The sequence below is a fragment of the Herpailurus yagouaroundi genome, unplaced genomic scaffold (genome assembly GCF_014898765.1).
Source record: "Herpailurus yagouaroundi ecotype Mexico unplaced genomic scaffold, PumYag 191, whole genome shotgun sequence".
In the NCBI taxonomy this organism is placed as follows: Eukaryota; Metazoa; Chordata; class Mammalia; order Carnivora; family Felidae; genus Herpailurus; species Herpailurus yagouaroundi.
The window spans coordinates 16,681,482-16,702,233 of record NW_024412422.1 but is presented as its reverse complement, the minus strand read 5'-3'; the positions used below and the strand labels follow the sequence as shown (position 1 = coordinate 16,702,233).

General features: G+C 47.4%; 1 long non-coding RNA gene across 1 annotated transcript in view; it reads right to left on the bottom strand.

Moving 5' to 3' along the window:
- LOC121010433 (uncharacterized) overlaps positions 1 to 19,461 on the bottom strand; it is a 23,156-nt gene extending 3,695 nt beyond the window's left edge. Inside the window, exons 1-2 of the long non-coding RNA XR_005781161.1 lie at positions 19,371 to 19,461; positions 14,998 to 15,067 (exon numbers count right to left, since the gene is read on the bottom strand). This is a non-coding gene — a long non-coding RNA (uncharacterized LOC121010433). The remainder of the gene's footprint in view (positions 1 to 14,997; positions 15,068 to 19,370) is intronic.
- Between the last annotated feature and the right edge of the window lie 1,291 nt (positions 19,462 to 20,752).

The following is a 20,752-nucleotide window of genomic DNA, read 5'->3' as shown; positions in this document are numbered from 1 at the left end:
GATAAATGGATGGATGGATGGATGGATGGATGGATGGATGGATGGATGTCTTGGTGGTTGGATGGATGGATGGGTGGGTAGGTGGAGGGGTGGACAGATGGATGAATGGATTGATTAACCACTGGTCTGATCCTTTCATGTGAAAGTTGGGAACACAGGCCTAGAGACTGAATCTGACCTACCAAAGGACGTACCTCTTTCTCACAGACATAGGTTCCAGCTATCTATTCAGACATGTCCTTTCTGAGTATCTTAGTCTGTTCTGATTATTATAACAAAACACCACAGACTGGGCGGCTTCAACATCAGAAATGTATTTCTCAAGGTTCTGGAGGTGGCAGTCCAAGATCAAGGTCCAGGTGAGGCCCACTTCCTGGATTGTAGAGGGCTGCCTTCTTCCCAAGTTCTGACATAGAGAGCAGGGAGGGAGGGAGAGAGAGAGAGAGAGAGAGAGAGAGCACACACCTGGGTGTCTCTCCTTATAATTCTATCAGCTGGGGCTCTGCCCTATGACTTCATTTCAATTACTTCCCCATAGGTGCTATCATCAAATACAGCCGTATTGGGGGTCAGGATTTCAACCTACGGATTTGGGGAGAGGGGAACATGATTCAGTCTATAGTGACTATAGATTCCATTAAAAAAAAAAAACAAGCAAAATCACAGGCTAAGTCATTTCAGTCCTTCCTCTCCTCAGAGAGCAGACAGAGGGAGTCAGCATTTTAGGACAAGGAGTCCCCTCCTTCTGTCAAGAACCATCCTGTGCCCTGTCACAGTAAATGCTCCCACAGCAGCCGAGCAAATGATATAGCTCCATCCCTAAGACTTAACATGCCTCCAGCAAGTCCCTGGCCTCTAGGGTCACATCCCCTGCAGGTCCCTGGATAGAGTGTTTCACACTCAAAACAGTGAACAGACCCCAGCCAAGTCTAAAGCCAGACGGGTAGGCGTCAACGCCCTCTGCCTCAAGCTTAAGCCCTAGCCTGTATCACAAGAGGGGCGGTGGATTTGGAAAGAGGAATTCACACAATGGCTGCCAACACCAGATGTGTCTCATGCACCCTCTAAGAGCCGGGAAGCCATATTTGGAGGATGCAGGAAAGAACAGGCTAATAGAAGTTTAAAGAGGAGCCTTGGAAGGATGCTGGAGACAGAAGACTGAGCTGCCATCACTCTCTCTGAATTGGCAGATCATAGTTCTGACAAATGTGCTGAAGGAAATTACAGGGCTGTGGGGAGGGAGCTGAGCGCTGTCCTAAACCATGGGCTCCAAACTCTACAACTGGGAGACGCTGGCCGTCAGGAAGATTCCTCTGCCTTCCTTGTCACTTTGCGCCACTCCGTTTGTCTTTCAGACTTGGATCCATTGCCACCTCGACAGCTGTCTTTAGACTTCTCTCTTGCTTCTGTCCCTGTTTCACAGAAACAGATTTCCCTTTCCATTTGTTTGCTTTAATGTGGGCTGTTTCTCCCGGAGCGGGCTCAGAAAACCGGCCCCTCCACTCTCAAGCAAGCATCGATCATTCTGGATTCTTCCCAAGGATCAGCCCTGGTCTCCACCAGCACAAAAGTGCTATCCCAACTCCCCACTCAACATAAATCCATGAGAGCAAGTTACTGTCATACGCGCTTTGAACAGAAACAAATTAAAAATCCAGGATGCCCCGATGATCGGGTTTGAATTTTCACCCAGTGTTCAGCATCTGACCAATACTAACTTAAGCTGAGCAAATTTAAGACCCCCAAATAAATTTTGCCTCAATAAAAGAAATAATAAATTCAGGTCCTAGTAGAAAAAATATATGGGTTTTATTGAGAAACATAAATCAGGTGAACTAGAAGAGTTACTTATGTTAGCAAAATAATTCTTCAGAATTCCCTCTCAGAAGGCAAGAGATTGGATTGGGTGAGATAGACAATATAATCCATAAATCAGAATAATTGCATTATTTCACTATCTCGGTGGCTCAGTTTTCTCCTGACAAAATTTTTTAAATTGGAAGATCATTTTTTACATTTAAAACATTTTATGATACAGTCAGCTATATACATATAATACAGATAGCTATATACATATATATATGGTCTATAGAACTATAACTACTTCCATATAATTACTCAGATATGTATGTAATTCTAAATTTATGTTAATGTGGAAATGCTGGGGTTCAGAGCCAACAGCCAAGGAATTCTTGAGATGTCTTTGGTACAAAAAGGTGGCTTTATTAAAGCACGGGGACAGGGCCCGTGACAGGGGTTGTGAGGGGTGACTGATTATATACTTTCAAGCTGGGAGGGGGTTAGGGACAGCACATGTCTTCAAGGAATCTTGGAAACAAGGTTTCCAGGACCCTGAGGGGGGCTAGCCATTGTTAGGAAAAGGTCATTTATCACTGTTTAGTAAACCCTCAGCCATGAGATCCTTCAGATGTATATCGGGGGCCATATGCTTGGAGGATGACTGCTAACATATATTTTGGGGTGTAGAGATAAAGGAAGTTTCCAGAGGGATTTTTATATGATAAAGTAGACTCGTGGGATCCTGGAGGCCAGGATAACGTTAAGCTAAGATTGTCTTTTGCTCCTAGCAGAGTGTCATCATTAAGGCATCTGAGGTCCTAGAGGAAGATCATTCTACCTGTTTTCAGGACTTGTCAATGGGCTGTAGTAGGGAAATTTACTTTTTTTGATTTTGCCTTTGTTTCCCACATCATATATAATTTATATACACATATATATTTAGATAAGATAAATGTATATACATAATATATCATTTATATTTATATGTTAATATAAATGACATATGTGTGTGTGTATATATACACACACGTATATAATTCTAAAAAGTTGGCTGTGAATTCACGGTTGACTCAAAACTCAATGGATACTATGGGGATCAGGCCATCAGGCCATAAATTAGCACCTGCACAGGGTTGCAGTGGTTTTTGAGAGACCAAGCAGGAAATTGGAGCTAGAGTCATGGTTTCCCAAGTCCCATTGTTAAGTGGGCAGATCTTGCCTTTTGAAATACACTCAGCCCTCCACGTAGGATAAGCTCCCATCCACCAGCAACTATAAATTTGGCTGAAGAAGAAGATTAAATTTTATTATGTTCCATACAAATCATTTTCAAGTCCTAAAACGGGGCAGGTAATTAGACTGAATTCTCAGATCCCTTTCTATCCGCTGGGCCGGTGTGAGAAAATCAAGCTATAAACAGCAGTGGCATCTAGAAGGGAGATGTCTCCGCTGGCGTCTAGGCTTCCATTATCAAGCTATCAATTTTTATAACTATTTTCAAATACTATTCCTTTCTTCTTTTACTCTTTAAAAACAGGTTCGTATCATCATATGTCTCCACTCTATTTTTATTACCCACCCTCTCCAAATCCTAACTCAAACGCATTGTGGTTGCATTAGAAGGTAGACAGATTATGGCACGTTTCCATCACCGGATATCAAAACCAGAGCTAAGCCACCTTGCACGTATGCTACACTCAAGATTTATGAGAGCGATATTGAGTAAAGTTTAATTAATGATGCAAACAACACCATCGTGCTCCGGGGACATTTAACTCCAACCATCTGCTTGGCACGGACACACACAAAAATTAATTTCTTCTCATCATCACAAGGAAAGGTATAGGGAGAATTAAGATATGTTTTCAGACCTTCTTCTTGGTCCAACATCTGTTGAAAGAAATATGCATTTTGGTGGTCGGGAGTTATTAAAATAAAGGAACTGACATATTAGTTGCTAACTAAGGATCAAACTTTGTGCTGGGCCTTGAGCACACTTACTTCATTTAATGAGCTTTTCCCCTGGATGTGTTGGACGGGGGTGGTGGCCATCTCTCCAGATCCCCGTGCACCCCATCTCTATTTATAGCACTATGATGGATTGCATCATTAGCCTCCACTTTTACACCTGCTGTTGTGGGAAGATGCCAATTCGTCCCATCAAAAGGCCCTTTTGACTTGGAATTCAACCATGAGCCTTGCTTTGGCCACAAGAAAGAGACATAAGTATTGGGGATCCACATCTGAGTCTCAAATTTCTCAGTACATCCACGGTCATTTCTATCATGTATTACCTCATTTTAAAAAGAAAGAAAGAAAGAAAGAAAGAAAGAAAGAAAGAAAGAAAGAAAAGAAAACCATTGGTGTTCGTGTTGCTCTGCTGGGCTCCTGTGGGCCTCTGACAACGCCTGGAGAAGAGTGTGGCTGTGCTAGCCCACTGGTGACAGGGGGACAAGGACAGATGCGTGTGAAGGAGAGCATCTCCAACTCAGCCACCTCACAGATGTTGGAGGGAAAATAAATGAGTAATTTTAATATATCTTTTTTTTTAAGTTTGAAACAATCACAAAGTCACACAACAGTTACAAGTATAGTGCAAGAAATTAGGGATGCATGGGTGGCTCAGTGGGTTAAGCATCCGACTCTTGGTTTCAGCTCAGGTCACAATCCTATGGTTTCATGGGTTCACGCCCCATGTCCGGCTCTGCGCTCGAGTCTGCTTGGGGTTCTCTCTCTCCCTCTGTCTCTGCCCCTTCCCCACTCGCGCTGTCTCTGTCTGTCTCAATTTAAACAATTAACTTAAAAAAAAAGAAATTATTTTTCCCCCGAACTGAACAAGAGCAAATTGCCAATCTAATGCCTCAACCCTTTAAACAACTGAAGTCTGTGTTTCCTACACCAAGAACAAAACCACCAAAGCCTCACGACAGCCATCAACATCTTCACACCCACACATTACTGATATTTAAGAGTCAAACTTCATTCAGCTTTTTCCAAATGTCACAGTCATGTCCTTACAGCAAAGGAGCCAATACTGCATTATGGGCCGTTGGTGGGAACCTTCTGAACCTTCTCTTTCTACTGGGATTGCTACTGGATTGCTACTGGGATTGCTACTCTAAGTGACCAGATGCTGACGGTGGTGTCTGTGAGCGCCTGGGGGGGACCTCCGTCCACGCTGCCACAGAGAATAGCCGAGCCGTGAAGAAATTATTCACTGATTTTCTCTCCAGCATCTGTGGGGTGGCCGAGCTCCTGCTAGAGAGGCTCTCTGACGTGTATCTGTCTGTGTGCCCCTGACGCGGGGCACAGCCCTTGAGCATCTAGACCCAAGGACACAATGAGGCACTAGACCGAGGGGCCACAAGGTGCCAACTCAAAAACAACTTCTACCTGGAATCCCAGAGCACCCATCTGGAAAGAAGGTGTTCTTTTCTCTTTTGGTCAGGGAGTCTGAATGTTGCTGCTTGGGGTTTTATCAAACAGCCATTCTCTACCTATCCCTACTGTGCCGACTCACAGTAAATGTTTATAATGGTTTATTATCGCGAGTATAAACCCTAGCTCAGCCACTTCCTAGCTCTCAGCCTGTGTAACTTCATCTTTCGGTGCCTCAGTTTATCCATCCATAAAATAGGTACTGGAAAGGCTGGATGGCCCCATGACAGTCCCAGTGCCCAATCCACTACAGATGTTCCACGATGTCTCATATATACGGAACACCGTCAGGGCTCTATATAATTACCAGCACTATTGTGGATAGTGTGCCTCAGGTTGCCTAACAAAGCCACAAGCCCACAAGGCCCCCCCCATGTAAGCAGAAGAGGAAAAAGACAATGGAAATCCAGCTACCAGGACTTCCGATATTTACTGTAAATTAAAAATGATCCAATCAGACATTTCCAGGAGAAAAAAAAAAAAGCTAAACTTGAACTTTAATTATCTACAAAGACAGTCTCCTGTGACCTACACATCCCTTTGCTGCTAGAGGGAATTTTCTGATTAACTCCGTTTTCCATTAAAACACAAGTATTGGGGCGCCTGGGTGGTGCAGTCAGTCAAGCGTCCGACTTCAGCCAGGTCACGATCTCACGGTCCGTGAGTTCGAGCCCCGCGTCGGGCTCTGGGCTGATGGCTCGGAGCCTGGAGCCTGTTTCCGATTCTGTGTCTCCCTCTCTCTCTGCCCCTCCCCCATTCATGCTCTGTCTCTCTCTGTTCCAAAAATAAATAAAAAACGTTGAAAAAAAAATTAAAAAAAAAAAACACAAGTATTAATCCACTATGGGAACACGAACCCAGTCACTTAATACTTGTGATGCACACAACAGAAACAAATTAGTGTGAGTGTGTTAGAAAATACTCAGTTACTCCACGAAAATATGACTTTTTAAAAGTTAAATTAATTAGGCTTATTTCATTTTTGTTGCCTTCTAATAAGGTCATTTATAAGAAAATAAACTCAGGCTTAAGAAGACAGTATATTTCACGGATTGAAGCAAGTAAGGCAGGAGGCTTCCAAATGAGACTCCATGACCAGGCAAAATTCAGCAATTTAATGATTATTAAATTAAGCCCAGAAACTTAGTATTATTTTTAATTGCTTGGGATTTTGATTAATCACCGTCTTTAGGACACAGATTAGTGATTCGCATACCAAGGCTTCCATCCATCACTTGCCTGCTCCTTTTCCATTTTCAGTGATGATTTATCAGCTCCTGAGTGGAATTAAAGATTCTAGGTGATCCCTAACATCCCCCTTTGTGTGGAAGAGAGGAAGTGCATTATTTCACAAAGGCTACATCTCCCCTGCCCGTGCCTACTGGGTTTTTGTTTAATCTGAGCTCAGCAGAGACCAAGGAGGTGGTAGGCTGCCCTGATGTCACAGTATGACACTCTAGGTCTTGTCATGCAATGACGTAATGCATTCTATCTACAGAGCGCTTAGCACATCGGAAGGACTTTCCATATAGTGCTATAAATAGAAAAAGATGGAACCTGGCTTGTCCATGAGATGGCAGTCTAAAATAATGATCCAAATTCCTTTTCAGCTCATTCTGCAACCGAGGACATGCTGAGAAGAGCTAAAAATTCTTTGCATTATTGACCCAACCCACGGCCAGTCTGTAAAGCTCGACCATAGCCGCATTGCTACATGGTTCAACAACTTGGGATGAGATTGCCTTGTTTAATCAGCCAGGACTTACTGAGAACCACTTGGATGCCAAGCACTTGCCTGGACACTAGCACTTCCTAGAGGAAAACAAGGTCCCTATGATCATGCAGCTTATTTTTTTTTTTTTTTAGAGCAAAACAGACCGTTAATCAAATAAGTAGACAACATGTGAGATGGTAATAAATGCAAAGAAGAAAAATAGATGCATAAAGAGGAGGAAGGGATAAAGAGTGAGGACAAGGGTTGTTATTTTGAATAGGGCGGTCATAGAATGCTTTACTGAAAAGGCACCAGTGGAGGTGACAACGGACATGCATGATGACAACGACATTGGTGATGACCACACGTGTCCTCTGTTGTGGCTGTATTCACCACGTGGCATGCCACGTCGGAATCTTACAACCCTGCAGAGTAGGTTCTGTTACAGACTCCTATTTTAAGGGGAACACAAGGTTAAATTCCCTTTTTCAAAGTCACCCCATAGTAACTGTGTGGCCACTGAAGCATTTTTTTTAATCATGGACCTGCTGGCACCTGGTATGGAGTGATAGCAACCAAACACCATGACTCATTCTAGCTGACTGCTTAGGAGTGCACTAAGTTGAAAAGGGCATAGTCACTGGTGGATGTATGTCTAGATACCAGGAAGATCTCCCATCACTTCCTGCATTCCATCAGGGCCAATGCTTCACCTGACCAGTGTTTGATCTAGGCATTGTCTGCCTTGTTCTAGTCATCTTTCAGAAGATGCCGGGAGCATTCGAGAAGTGCCGCGGCATTTCATGGCCATACCTTGCTGCAAATACTAGATGAATGACAAAATTTAAACTGGATGTTTTCCAGACACCTGCTGGTGACCAGAGTGCATCTACATATAACAATCCACAATGTCTGAGCAGCAGGACTTTCTTGGTCCTCCATGCTTTCCTGTCAACTGGCTGGTCACACCGGGAAGCTAGCAAGGAAGAGAGGGTAGACTAGACTGGGGACGGTGGAAATAAGTTCCAGGAATCCGGGGAGGGGTCAGAGACACACGTAATTAGTTAGACATATTCAGTGAATGACGAGACACCTTGAGTGAAAGGTAAAGCCCGGCTAAATAAGGGCAATTAAATCCAGCCAATGACAGTAAAGAACCCAGATGCCACTGGTCACTGCTCACTGTTTGGAAGTGGAAAGAGCAGAAATGATTGCAATTTATGGCTGAAGATGTTTTTAAGAATCAGTAAGTAGCCACCTCAGGGAACTGTGCCACTCCGTCTGCCTGCTATGTTCTTGCTCCAAAATTTCTGTAGCTGACTCCTTGCTATTCAAGTTGCCACTCAAGAGAAGCTTTTCCTGACCTTCCTCCCAAAGCCACCTGGCTTCCTCCAGGCTACTTCAATTACATTATCTGATTCTTTGGCATCATCAAATTATCCTTGGCTTAATTACTCGTGTATTTATTCATCTGTGTGTCTGCTGCCTTTTCTGCTAGAATCTAATGTCCTAGAAGTTAGGAATCTCGCCTTCCACATGAGCTGCTGTTTTCTTAGCGTGTAGCACAGTGCTTGGCACATAGTGGTTACTCAATAAATGAATGGTTACTCAATAAAGTGAAGAAGCTGGGGAAGAGCAGTAAAGTAACTTGTCTAAGGTCATGGACATTCCCAGGGGCAGAGCTAGGTCTCAGATTTAAGACTCTTGGCTATTGGTAGGTTCTGCTTTCCAGACACCTGGTGAAAAAAAAAAATCCTTTCCTATGGATGTTTAATGGTGGATGTCAAACTGAATGGTGATGTTTTGCAGATAACAGTCCTGGGAAAGATTATGCGTATTTCTTGCTTTGTTTTGTTTGCTCAGGAAAGTTTTGCTACTCGGATGGTTCGGCGCTGAGGCTCTTCGGGGGCACACAGATTTCACCTCCAGAAGAAAATCTGGAAATGTTTTTTCTTCTACAGATGACATTAACAATTTAGAAAATGGCTGGAAACATAAAGGCATTTCACAGAAATGCCAATAAGACTTAGCAAATCTCATTAATGAGATATACTAACTTGGAAATTACCACGATCCTATTTCCCAGTGAAACTATTGTAATTAAGTCAGCGCGTGTCTGTGTTATTTAGAAAAATAAGTAATTACACTACGCCCTTGAGACATATTACTAATTGGGTGCATTGAGCTAACACTTTCGCGGTCTTGCCTGGTACTGAACTTGATAATCTGATGCCCAGGACCACACTCAGGGCAATGGACTGCCTCCTACAAGAACACAGTAGTGCCCCAGCAACACTGCTGGTGAACTTGAGGTCACACAGCAAAATGACAACTGACATACACTCCGACTGTTGCTGATTATGAACGGCACAATGCTTTTAATTCAACACACAATGACTAAGTAACACCGACATATCAGGCCTGTGAGGAACACAGGCTTTATGGGTGGCATGTGTCCACACGGCAAGTTGGCTGCAGAAGGGTATTAAAAAGGGTCAAAACTCAAAGATGCATTAGTATCACAAAATACGGTATCTGAGCTTACAAGAAAATTTGACTCCAATACCTAAAGCAGATACGGCACATACAAAGGAAGTCAAACCTAGCTCCTGACCCATTCAGTACCTCAAAGATGAATAAGCCTAGAGATCTAATGTGTAGCTATGGTTAGTAACACTGCATTGAATACTGGAAGTTTTCCAAGAGGGTAGATTGCAGATGGCCTCAGCACACGTGCAAAACTGGTAACGACATCAGGAGATGTGCCAATTAGCTCAACTGTAGTAACCAGTCGCTAGAAATATAATACGTATAATGTATATATAATACGTAATCATGTTGTACACCTTAAATATGTACAATTTTTACACTGGGACATTTTAATGAATGAGTATTAAAGAGTGTTTATCAGGACGCCTGCGTGGCTCATTCGGTTAAGCGTCCAACTTCGGCTAAGGTCATGATCTCACAATTCGTGAGTTCAAGCCCCGCCTCGGGCTCTGTGCTGACAGCTCGGAGCCTGGAGCCTGCTTCGGATTCTGTCTCTCAATCTCTCTCTCTCTTTCTCTCAAAAATAAATAAGCATTAAAAAATTAAAAAAAAAAAAAAGAGTGTTTATCTGACCAAAAGGGAAAGAGATAAACAGTCTTGCATTCATTGTCCCTTCAAATTACATCCCTCCAGAAGTTCTAGGCAGGTTGTGACTAAAACTTTTCTTTCCAGCTGAGATGTTAGTGTCTCTGCCTATAGGAACTGAGTGTTTCTTCTGTTGATTATCCCCTGAATGCACAATTGTGAGTCCCCCAAGACCAGACAATCACAGCAATGTACAGAGAAGATTGATCATCAGAAACATGAAATGTACCGAGGTGGAAGAAAGGACTATCAACAAACAGTCAAGACAGTCCTTGTCTTTAAAAAGGGAGAGGAGGGGCGCCTGGGTGGCTCAGTCGGTTAAGCGTCCGACTTCGGCTCAGGTCATGATCTCACGGTCCGTGGGTTCGAGCCCCGCGTCGGGCTCTGTGCTGACAGCTCAGAGCCTGGGGCCTGCTTTGGATTCTGTCTCCCTCTCTCTCTGCCCCTCCCCCGTTCATGCTCTGTCTCTCTCTCTCTCAAAAATAAATAAAAAAAAAAAAATTAAAAAAAAAATTTTTAAATAAAAAAAAACCAAAAGGGAGAGGAAACAAGGTTCTGAGATGCCCATCATATTAGAAACCCACCCCATCACCATCTATGCCCGTGATGGCAACACTGATGAGCAAATGCAACCACTCAGACTACAAGTGTCATGAATATCGGTGGATTGTGAATATACATTTAAGAAATATTCTTCCACCAATGAAGACCCACTTGTTACCCAAGTAAGATGTGAGGTGACTCTTCTGGGTCAGAGTAGGCTTGAAAGAGCTATCAGATGGATGCTTTCTTTAACTCACGTTAATAATTCGATTACGTCCTGCCATTCTCAATACAGAAGACCTGAGTTCTTACCTTACTATCTTTAAGGCAGGAGGAACATGACACTCCTGAGATCGTCATGGGGGGTCAAGTAGCCTTATTGAGGAAAAACCCAATTGTGAAACAGTCATTCCACTCCTAACTTTGGCTAGTTAGTTCAACAACAAAGGGAACTGGATCTTGGACAAAGGGCTGCAGGTAGCTCCAGAAAGAATCCCCACCATCATGGGACATCCAGTTTGGATTACACAAGCTGTTGATGGTGAGCTACGGTTATCCGTGCCTTTCGTACAGAGAAAGAAAGCACGACTGTACCAGAAGTAGTCTTATTCAGGAAGTCCTCCAGAGTTGCATAACTTGGTTTATATACAGAACAGTTACATATATATGCACACACTCACACATATACATGTGTGTGTGTATATACCCAAATAAAAGAGAAAAAGTGTGTGTGTATAAATATATATGTAAAATAAATATATATGTAATAAATATGTCTAGAAAACATTGTATACATACACGTTTTCTGCTTTATTTTCAATACTTTCTATCGCCATGTGTTCAAATTTACTAGTATTTTTTTTTTAATTTTTTTTTCAACGTTTATTTATTTTTGGGACAGAGCGAGACAGAGCATGAACGTGGGAGGGGCAGAGAGAGAGGGAGACACAGAATCGGAAACAGGCTCCAGGCTCTGAGCCATCAGCCCAGAGCCTGATGCGGGGCTCGAACTCACGGACCGCGAGATCGTGACCTGGCTGAAGTCGGACGCTTAACCGACTGCGCCACCCAGGCGCCCCAAAATTTACTAGTATTTAAAAAAAATTTTTTTTTAATGTTTACTTATTTTTGAGAGAGAGAGACAGAGTGCGAGCGGAGGAGGGGTAGAGAGAGACACACACACACACGGAGAATCTGAAGCGGGCTCCAGGCTCCGAGCTATCAGCACAGAGCCTGACGCGGGGCTCAAACTCACAAATTGTGAGATCATGACCTGAGCCACAGTCGGACACTTAACCAACCAAGCGACCCAGGCGCCCCGGCCAGTATCTATTTTGCCATTAACGCCCTCCAGTGAACATCCCCCCTCACTGTGGTTTCCATCCTTAGAATTTGACTTGAGACTTTTTATGTCTCCCAAGCCGTTAGTGACGTGGGTTTAAATCATACACTAGTGAAGCTAGAAAACAGTATGATGTGATATGTAAACGGTTTCTAAAACATTTTGCGTATGTAGTGAAAGGTCAAATGACCGAAGAGAAGGCAGAGCTCCAGGAAGGGGTGTCGGATAGCTATCGCTGAATAACACATCACCCCAAGCAGGTGACATAAGTGAATCGTAAGCATCTCTCGCGATGCTTGCTGGTCTGTGCATCTGTGGGTCAGCTCTAAAGATGCACAGATGCTTCGACCCAGGAACGTCATCGCTAGGTACACCCAAGTGCACACAGGAAACGAGTACAGCAATGTTCACTTAAGGGAACTATCTGGAGGGATCTAGTTCCCATGCAAGGAATCCATTAGCTGACTTCCATTTCCTCGGCATTAGTTGTTAGAACACTTATTTTTTTAATTGCTAATTTTTCGTTATGTTTTTGCTTATGTTTTTGCATAATGGCGTGGTTTTCGTCCTCATTTACTCACATTTCCTCACCATGAGTGTTCATTAAAATATTTTAAATGAAGACTTCTTCTGCCTTTCTAACCCTGTGCGTTGGGTCTTTGCATTTAACAGCTTTTAAAATTCTTATCACAGCATTTCAGGCAGTTTGCGTGTTACATTCTATTAAGACGATTCTACCCAAGGTTGTCACAATTCAGAGATTACAGCTTCTGCAGGATGGTTTTTTTCTTTTTTTTAGGAATATATTCATATATTCACTTTGTCAGCCATCAAACACATCCCATGAGCCTGCATTTAACATCTCATTTGATAGCATAATTCGACAAAGGGGATAAAAGAAGCAGTTTTTATTAATATTATGGAATGGGTTTTACAGGGGTGTTAGATAGGCACGTACTGTCATCCCAAAGCAAACATTTCTGTATTTCTAGCACTACCAGCAAGGCAAAAAGAGGAGAAAGAGGCAGGACATGTGAGAGCTTCTCCTAATGATGTAACTCTGGTTATATAATGCCTTTTTTTCTCACGCAATCTTTCCAGTCTTTTCTAAAAAGAATCCAAAATTATCCTCCCAAATGTGACAAACACCATCTGTGTTGTTCTTGGGGTTTGAAAACATCACTACTTGATCGAATAGTTGAAGAAAATATATGCCCTATGCAAAATCCACAGACGTTACCAGTATGTGCCCAGACAGTATTTCCTGAGGGCGCAGAGACAGAAAATCTCATGGGTACTCCTGAGGCACAGTACCTGGAACAGAAAGACTATGGTGACAGCCTGGCCTCTCTCGTTTCTGGCCTCCCATAGCTTGCACCCCCCGGAACCTCTCTCGTCCTCTAAACCTATGTCGTTCAGGCGGGCTGGCCACAGTGATGGGTTCTGGTGGGTCTGTGACACAAGACAAGCGAAACAGAGCCAGTGGACCAGACGGGGAAGAACGGTGTCCTCCCCGAAGTGACCACAATGGCAGGACGGACACTGGGAGCTGCTGGTGGCCAACTCGCCACCAGGAGGGAAGATCCTGCTGGAGACGATGCCAACCCAGAGGAGAGACAGGAGACAGGCTGCTAAGGACGCTGCTTGGCACCTGCACCCTGACGTCCCTGGTCCCCGCCCCCCTGCACGTCTCCATCCACAGGAGGAGCCCGAGTCCCCTTTTTGCTTGAGTTTCATCGGCACAGCACCGAGCGGCAGCCACTGGACAAAGCCACCTGACCGACGCCACGGCAACCCAGAGGGAGTCTTCCAGTGGGGACACGGACGCACAGGACCCCAGTGCAAAACACAGAGCCAAACAGATACAACCTCTGGAGAGAGAGGAAGACCACTGGCTACCTCTCCAGCCGTCACTATCTCATACCTCATCCTTGGCAACAAGGCCTGCTCCCAACGCTCCCAACTGTGAATCCTAAAAATGCCAAATATGCACCTGACCAAACCCTCTGAAGCCAGGACCCACTGGGGATCAGGTGGGGTCTGAGGGGAAGACCAATGGAGGGTTTGTGGAAAGGTGGTGTTCCCTGGCAGAGACAGACAAGACAAGAAACATCTCCCTTCCCGCCTTTGGGTGAGCTGGGTGAGTTTGTGATCTCTGGAGGAGCTGCAGCTGTCTTGTGATCATGAGGAAACAAAGTTGGAGAATGACAGCCAGTGGCCTGGGTACCGTGGAGTGGAAAAATAGAAACATTTTGGATGACACCGCTGCCCCACTGGATTCACAAACCAACGGACCAACCACCTCCGGAAGTTTTGTTACGAAAGGGAATTATACCATGTCAGCCACTTTCGGGTGGCTTTCTCCTAACTGCAGCTGACGTCATCGTAAATAAGACACAAGTCTCGTGCCTTCTCCCTGGTTTTGCAACTGAGGCTTAGGGGATATTCATCAGGAGTGTGCAGGTTTCCAAAAGCCCCTGGGTATATAATAAGGTTGCATAAGGAAATCCTTCCTCAGTGATCGTGATGGAGCGTCGGGACTGAGAATGAGAATATTGAGTTTGGAATGATCTAGTTCTTAACCAGTGGCTATCTACTTAGAAAGTTTTGACTACTGGACCTCAGTCACCTCTTCCTCACTAAGGCAGACAGAACACAGCCCCAGACCACAGGTGTTGGGGTCGGCAAGAACGGAGCCCTCACTGCCCAACCCCACGGGTGGTGTTCCGGCCAATTCCTCCCGCGCTTACACACTCACAGACCCTCTCATTAAACGAGTACTCATCAGCACTTACTGTGTGCCTAGCACCGTAGAACCCAAATCCTTTAAGGGTTGAAAAAGAAGAAAAAGCACGTTCGGGCTCTGTCATAACCACACAGCAGGAAAGCAGCTGTAGAAGATGCTAGATGCAAGTGTGTGGCTGTGTTTCGATAAAACTTCATTTACAAAACAGAGGACGGGCCGGGTTGGGCCCACAGCCGATCTAAGAAAAGGACCCCTGATCTAAGTTTCCATGCATCTTACATGAAGGGTCCCAGGTAGATATGGCTGTGGTGCGTGAGGTCTCTGTCCATCGAATGGTGACCTCTTGGCTCTCCACCATGAAAGCAGAAAGGAAGAAAAAGACAAAAGATGAAATTATTGGGGTGCCTGGGTGGCCCAGTCAGTTAAGCGTCCGACTTCGGCTCAGGTCATGATCTCACGGTCCGTGAGTCCAAGCCTCGCGTCAGGCTCTGTGCTGACCGCTCAGAGCCTGGAGCCTACTTCGGATTCTGTGTCTCCCTCTCTCTCTGACCCTCCCCCATTCATGCTCTGTCTCTCTCTGTCTCAAAAATAAACGTTAAAAAATTTTTTAAAAAAAGATGAAATTATTAACGGAACCCTTGGAAACTGAGGCAGGTCACCAAGCAGTTTACCAACGAGCTATATACATTCTGAACTTCATTCGCTTTGAAATGTCACATTCCTTCTGGGAAGTGCCAACAAATCACAAGGTCCATACATAATTAGCTCTGTGGAAAGTTGGAAGCCACACGTGTGGTTACAGTGTTATTCGTTCGATGACAATTCATGGTGCATTTGGGTGGGTTGTTATTTCCTCCTCTGTCACTCAGACTTCAGTTTCGCTGAGCCACCATGCCTCAGGTCGCACAGGGGACCTTTTCCGTTCTCAGGTCTTCTCCATGGTTGGATAAGTCAGGCTGAGGAATCTGAATCTCTGCCCCAAGCGGGCCTCTCAGCCTTGGGGCTGTGGATGCAAAAAACCTTACTCCAAAAAAATCTTTGGGCAAGACTGGCTACCTGCCCCAAAGGAATTCACTCCCAGACCCTCATGGGGACCTTCCAAAAATGAAACCAAAAAACAAAACAAAACAAAAAAAATGAAAGTGCAGTCCATTAAGCATCTGACTCTTGACCTCTGGTCATGATCTCAAAGTTCGTGGGTTCGAGCCCTGCATCAGGCTCTGTGCTGTTGGGATTGGGGATTCTCTCTCCTTCTCTCTCTGCCCCTCCCCTTCCTGTGCTCTCCTGTGCTGCCTTCTTGGAGTGAGGAGACCATGCCCAGTTTAAAGGCTTCCCCAGAAATCCTGCTCTTAGCACAGAGATGGGCCCCTGAATGTTGGTAGCAGCTTTGTTGACGATAGTCAAAGCCTGGAAACAATCCCAGTGTCAATCAACACGTGAGGAAACAGACAAGTGGAGGTACATCCCATCCCGGCAAAAAAATACCGCTCAGCAATTAAAATACCAAACAACAAAAAAAAAAAAAAAAAAAAAGGACTAAACTACAGAGTCATGTAGTCATGCATGAATCTCATGAGCATTTGCAAGAAACCAGACCCATCACTGTGCATGAAAACACGGATAGGATATTCTAGAAAGGACAAATCCAGTTGGTAATGAAAAACAAAACAAAACAAAACTCTGTGCCTGGGCACAGAGTTCCTATGTGTACTGACTAGGAAGGACAAAAGAACAGATTTGGCCGGGGGGTGATGAGTGTTCTTGATTTTTTTTTTTTTTTTTTTTTTGGAATGTGCTAGATCTTAAAAGTTTATGTATTGACTTTGAGAGACAGAGAGGGAGGGAGAGAGAGAGAATCCCAAGCAGGCACTGCACTGTCAGTGCAGGGCTCAAACTCAAACAGCGAGACCATGACCTGAGCTATAATCAAGAGTCAGAGACTTAACCAACAGAGCCACCCAGGCGTCCCTCTATATCTTGACTGTTACGTAAGTATGTATATTTATTTAAATGATTCAAACTACACATTGAGCATGGGTGTGCTTTGCCACCTATAAATTATTTCTCCAAAAAGCTAATTGAAAAAAAAAATCCATACGTTCCATAAACCAAAGTACACGGAGCTTAAATCCATATCCCGAGTATCACCTACACTATTTTCGCCATCAGCGAATCCGAGTGTTGTCTTCTGCTGGATAGCCAGAGCCCTCAACCCCACTGCCCTACTTCTCATGTTGGAAGCTTACTGCCTAACCTCTACAAGCAGGCAGAGCGAGCCTTTAAAAAAAAAAAAATGAAATAACTCATGTTATCCCTTGGCTTAAAACCCTCCAAACACTTCCTCTAGATCAGAATAAAATTTGAGGTTTTTTTTTTTCTTGGTTTACGACACAGGATTAGGTTCAGCGGTGAATCACAGAGGCCCCCCCCCCCCACACACACACACAGTGCGGGGCCTTAAATCAAAAACAAATGTATTTCTCGGTCAAGGCAGTGACACATAGAGGCGGCCAGCCCAGGGCTGGCATGGGAGACCCGGACAGCCCTCTTGGTGCTCTACTGTGTGAAGCTTCCATCCTTGAGGTCGCCTCGTGGTCCAAGATAGATGTTGGGGCTCCAGCCATTACATCCATGCTCTGGCCACCAGAAAACAGGAAGGCACACCTCCTTCCATTAAAAACACATCAAGAAACTTTCAGGCGCCACAAACGCTGACACATAGGTCGCTCATAGGGTCACATCTATCTGATGCAAAGAAGTGAGAAAATATAGTCATCGCTGTGCTGAACTATCAGGGTTCCTACAGTGAGGAAGGGAAAGGAGAATGGATTTCAGAACCCCCCCCCCCCCGCCCCCCGAGGCCTCAGGTGTCCATCAGGGTCTGCGGGGCTCCCGTGCCCACCTTCCCCGACTCTTCTCGGCCTTCCACTCCAGCCACCAGCCCTTCTTGGTGCACCTCCAGGCAGCAAATTGACTGCATTTTACCAGCCCTGCCCTGGCTGAACAGCTCGTCCAAGGACCCATGCTTTCCTCCTCTCGTTCCTGCTTCTACTCCAAAGCCAGCCTTCCCCAGGACCTCAGGACCCACCACCTAAAAGAGCTCAAGCTCCTGCCTTCACTATTCCCCGACCCACCAGCCTTCCGCATTGACCCAGGGGATCTAGTTTGCCTAGTCAAGTTCACAGAGAAGAAAACCGCCTTCACCCAGGGGGAAAAGGGGGGGGGGGCTATTTAAAACAGCAGAGAGGATGTTTGTGAAAAACGGGGCGTCGCTGGGCTGTCTGAGAACCTGCAGCTTCAGAGAAGGGCGATTTCCAGGGAATTTCCGGCTATGCGCAGTGACTTCCGGGAAGCACAACCGACTTCAATGTCACTTAGCAATGCCCCTTCCGGTGCGTTTAGAGGCCGGCGTTAGGCGGAAAGGCTCATGGGAGGAAACTAGGCGGAAGGGCTCATGGGAGGAAGCGATTGTTAGGGTGCCCTTGGCTTTCGGGGGTCAGCTCATCCTGGGACAGGGAACCGAGGGGCCGCGCGAGCCAGGAGCAGAGGCTGTGCACCTGCAGAGCGGGGTTAGCCACCTGCCCCCCCCCGCCCCCCCGCGCTCAGAGGTGCAGACCTGCAGACCCTTCAGCTCAACGTGGGCACCATTCTCCTCGGCACTTGACCCGACCCTGAGACTCCCCAGGAGCCTGTGTCCTGCAGGGAGGGCTCAGGTGCCGACAGCTCCCAGGACCCAGAGGCCAAACCTCCCCTCCGTCCTCTCGCCGCGCGCCCGCCCTGCAGTCGCCGAATCCACCAGACCACCCCGACGCCACGTGCGCAGAATAAAACTAGCAAGATAATACCAGCTGATCTCCTCTGGAACTTTCTAGGCGCTGTGCTACGTGCCGGTTAACTTCCCTCCGCTCCAAGAGTCTGTGCCTTTCTGCTACGGAGAGGGGGCAGGAGAACTCGCACCCACCTCCCCCAGACGCCTGCCCCTCTGAGTCCCTCAGTCTCTACCTGAAACCCCAAATTGCTCTGAAATCAACCTCAGGTGCCCGCGGAGAGATCCCAGATTTCTGGCAAGAGACAAGCACTGTGGGCGTGCCTTCCTTCGTGGGCCATGATCGGCGCTTGGGACCCCTCAGGTGGGGACCAGGGGGCGCAGAACGCTGGGTTTCCTCGTCCTGAATCTCCGGACGCGCAGTTCGCGCAGAGGGGCGGTGGAGCCCCACTAGTGGACGGTTCGCTCCCTCATCTGTCCTCCCTGATGGACGGAGCTGGGGCAGGGCAGGCCCTCTTTTTAAGGGCCGGCACTCCCAGCAGCAGAACCTCAGCCTGACCTGGGGGCGGGGCGGGGGGGGGGGCGGCGCAGAAAGCCGGCGGGGGGCGGGGCGGGGACAAGCAAAGGAACTTTCTTTTCCCTTGGGCACGCCCCCTTCCCTACTCCGGGGCGGCACCTGGGAATCTCACGACCAGCCAGGCTAGCGCCCCGCGCCCCACCGCTCCCAGCGGGATCTGCCCGTCCGGGCTGGAGACCCGCTCCCGGGGCGGCCAGCCCTGTCGCCGGGTCGCCTAACTCCAGGTTCGGGCTCCCTACTCTGGAAACGCCTGCAAATCAGGGGCAATCTCCCGAGCGCCTGCGCGACAGCCACCAGCTCCTGCCTTACCTCGACCCGGCGGCGCCCTGGGAGCGCACTTTGCGTCTCCAGTGTCAGCGCCCTGCCCCGGCCGGTCCTCCCCGATCCACCCCGGCTGGCGCTCGGCTGGCCCTACCCCCAACAACTCAGTCACGGAGCTTGGGATCCCGGCGCGCCAGCCCCGGGCTGGGGTCCCGATGGACCCAGCCCACCTGAGCCCCGCCCCCAGCCCCGCCCACCCCCGTTCCGCCCCTGGCCCCGCCCCCACCCCAGGCCCGCCCAGCCCACCTGAGCTCCGCTCCCGGCGCGCTCCCCTCAGGTTCACCCTAAGCTCCTCTCCGGCCCCGCCCCGCCCCACCTAGCGCACCTGCGCTCCTCCCTGGCCCCGCCCCCAGTCCAGGCCCACCCCACCTGCCGCTCCGGGTCCCCCACAGCCTCAAGACAACACCCACCGCTCACCTCCAGCCCCTTTTCTTTCCAGGACTGCCCCCTCTCCGCTGGGCGCCTTTCGGTCCCGAGGGCCGGGTCCCACCGCCCAGGCCCCGATGCGCCCCCAGGTTGGGTGGTGAGCGCCGGGAGCCGGGAGGAGAACGCGCGGGGTGGATCATCTCGTGGGGTCCCAAGCGGCGGTGCGGGAGGAAGACCCGGAGGGAGAACGCAGGGCCCCCTGAGGGATCCCGTCCTTGGACCGAGAAACTTCCTCGCGGCAACTCCTTTCCTCGTGCTCTGCGTCGCAGCCCTGAGGATTGGACCCGGACGCTCAGCGACAGAGAGGGAGGTGGCCCCCTTCATCATCTGCCTTGCCCTTCCGAGAGGCTGTCCTGTCGCCTGTGCCCACTAAAGTGTCTTCCTGTCCTCCGGGGCACGTGTGTCTTTCCGAGACCTCCACTGACTGGGCACTTTTACCTGTTCTGTCCAGGCAACGTGGTGTCACTGAAGTAACGCATCAGTGTGGTCTCCCCGCGCCCCCCCCCCCACCCCCGGGATGTCCCCGCAGGCCAGCTCTCTGTGGGCTGCGCTTCGGCAGTGAGAAGGCGTTAGTCCAGTCCTGGGACAACACTGTAAATTAATATCGTTGTAGGGGACAAGAGCAGGCAGCCCCAAGATGGGCTGCTTTGGTGTAAAAGTTATTTTGAGTTCAAAGCAATCCAAACTCAGCAGATTGAGGAAAAAGCTCACGTGCACCTCCCGTTTCGCTGCCGGCCTGCGCCCGGAAGAGAGCTGTTAAGAAAGACTGCTCTTTACAAGAAACTGATCTGCATAGTAAGGCAAGCTTTGTTTTCCAAATATCTCTTCTGTCTTCCCGCTGAAGGTCTTCCTTCCCTTTGTATCCTCAGACCCTAGGGCTCTCCTTAGCTCTTATAAGCCTCACGTTGGCTCTTTGGAGTGTCCTGTCTGACTTCCCGTGGATG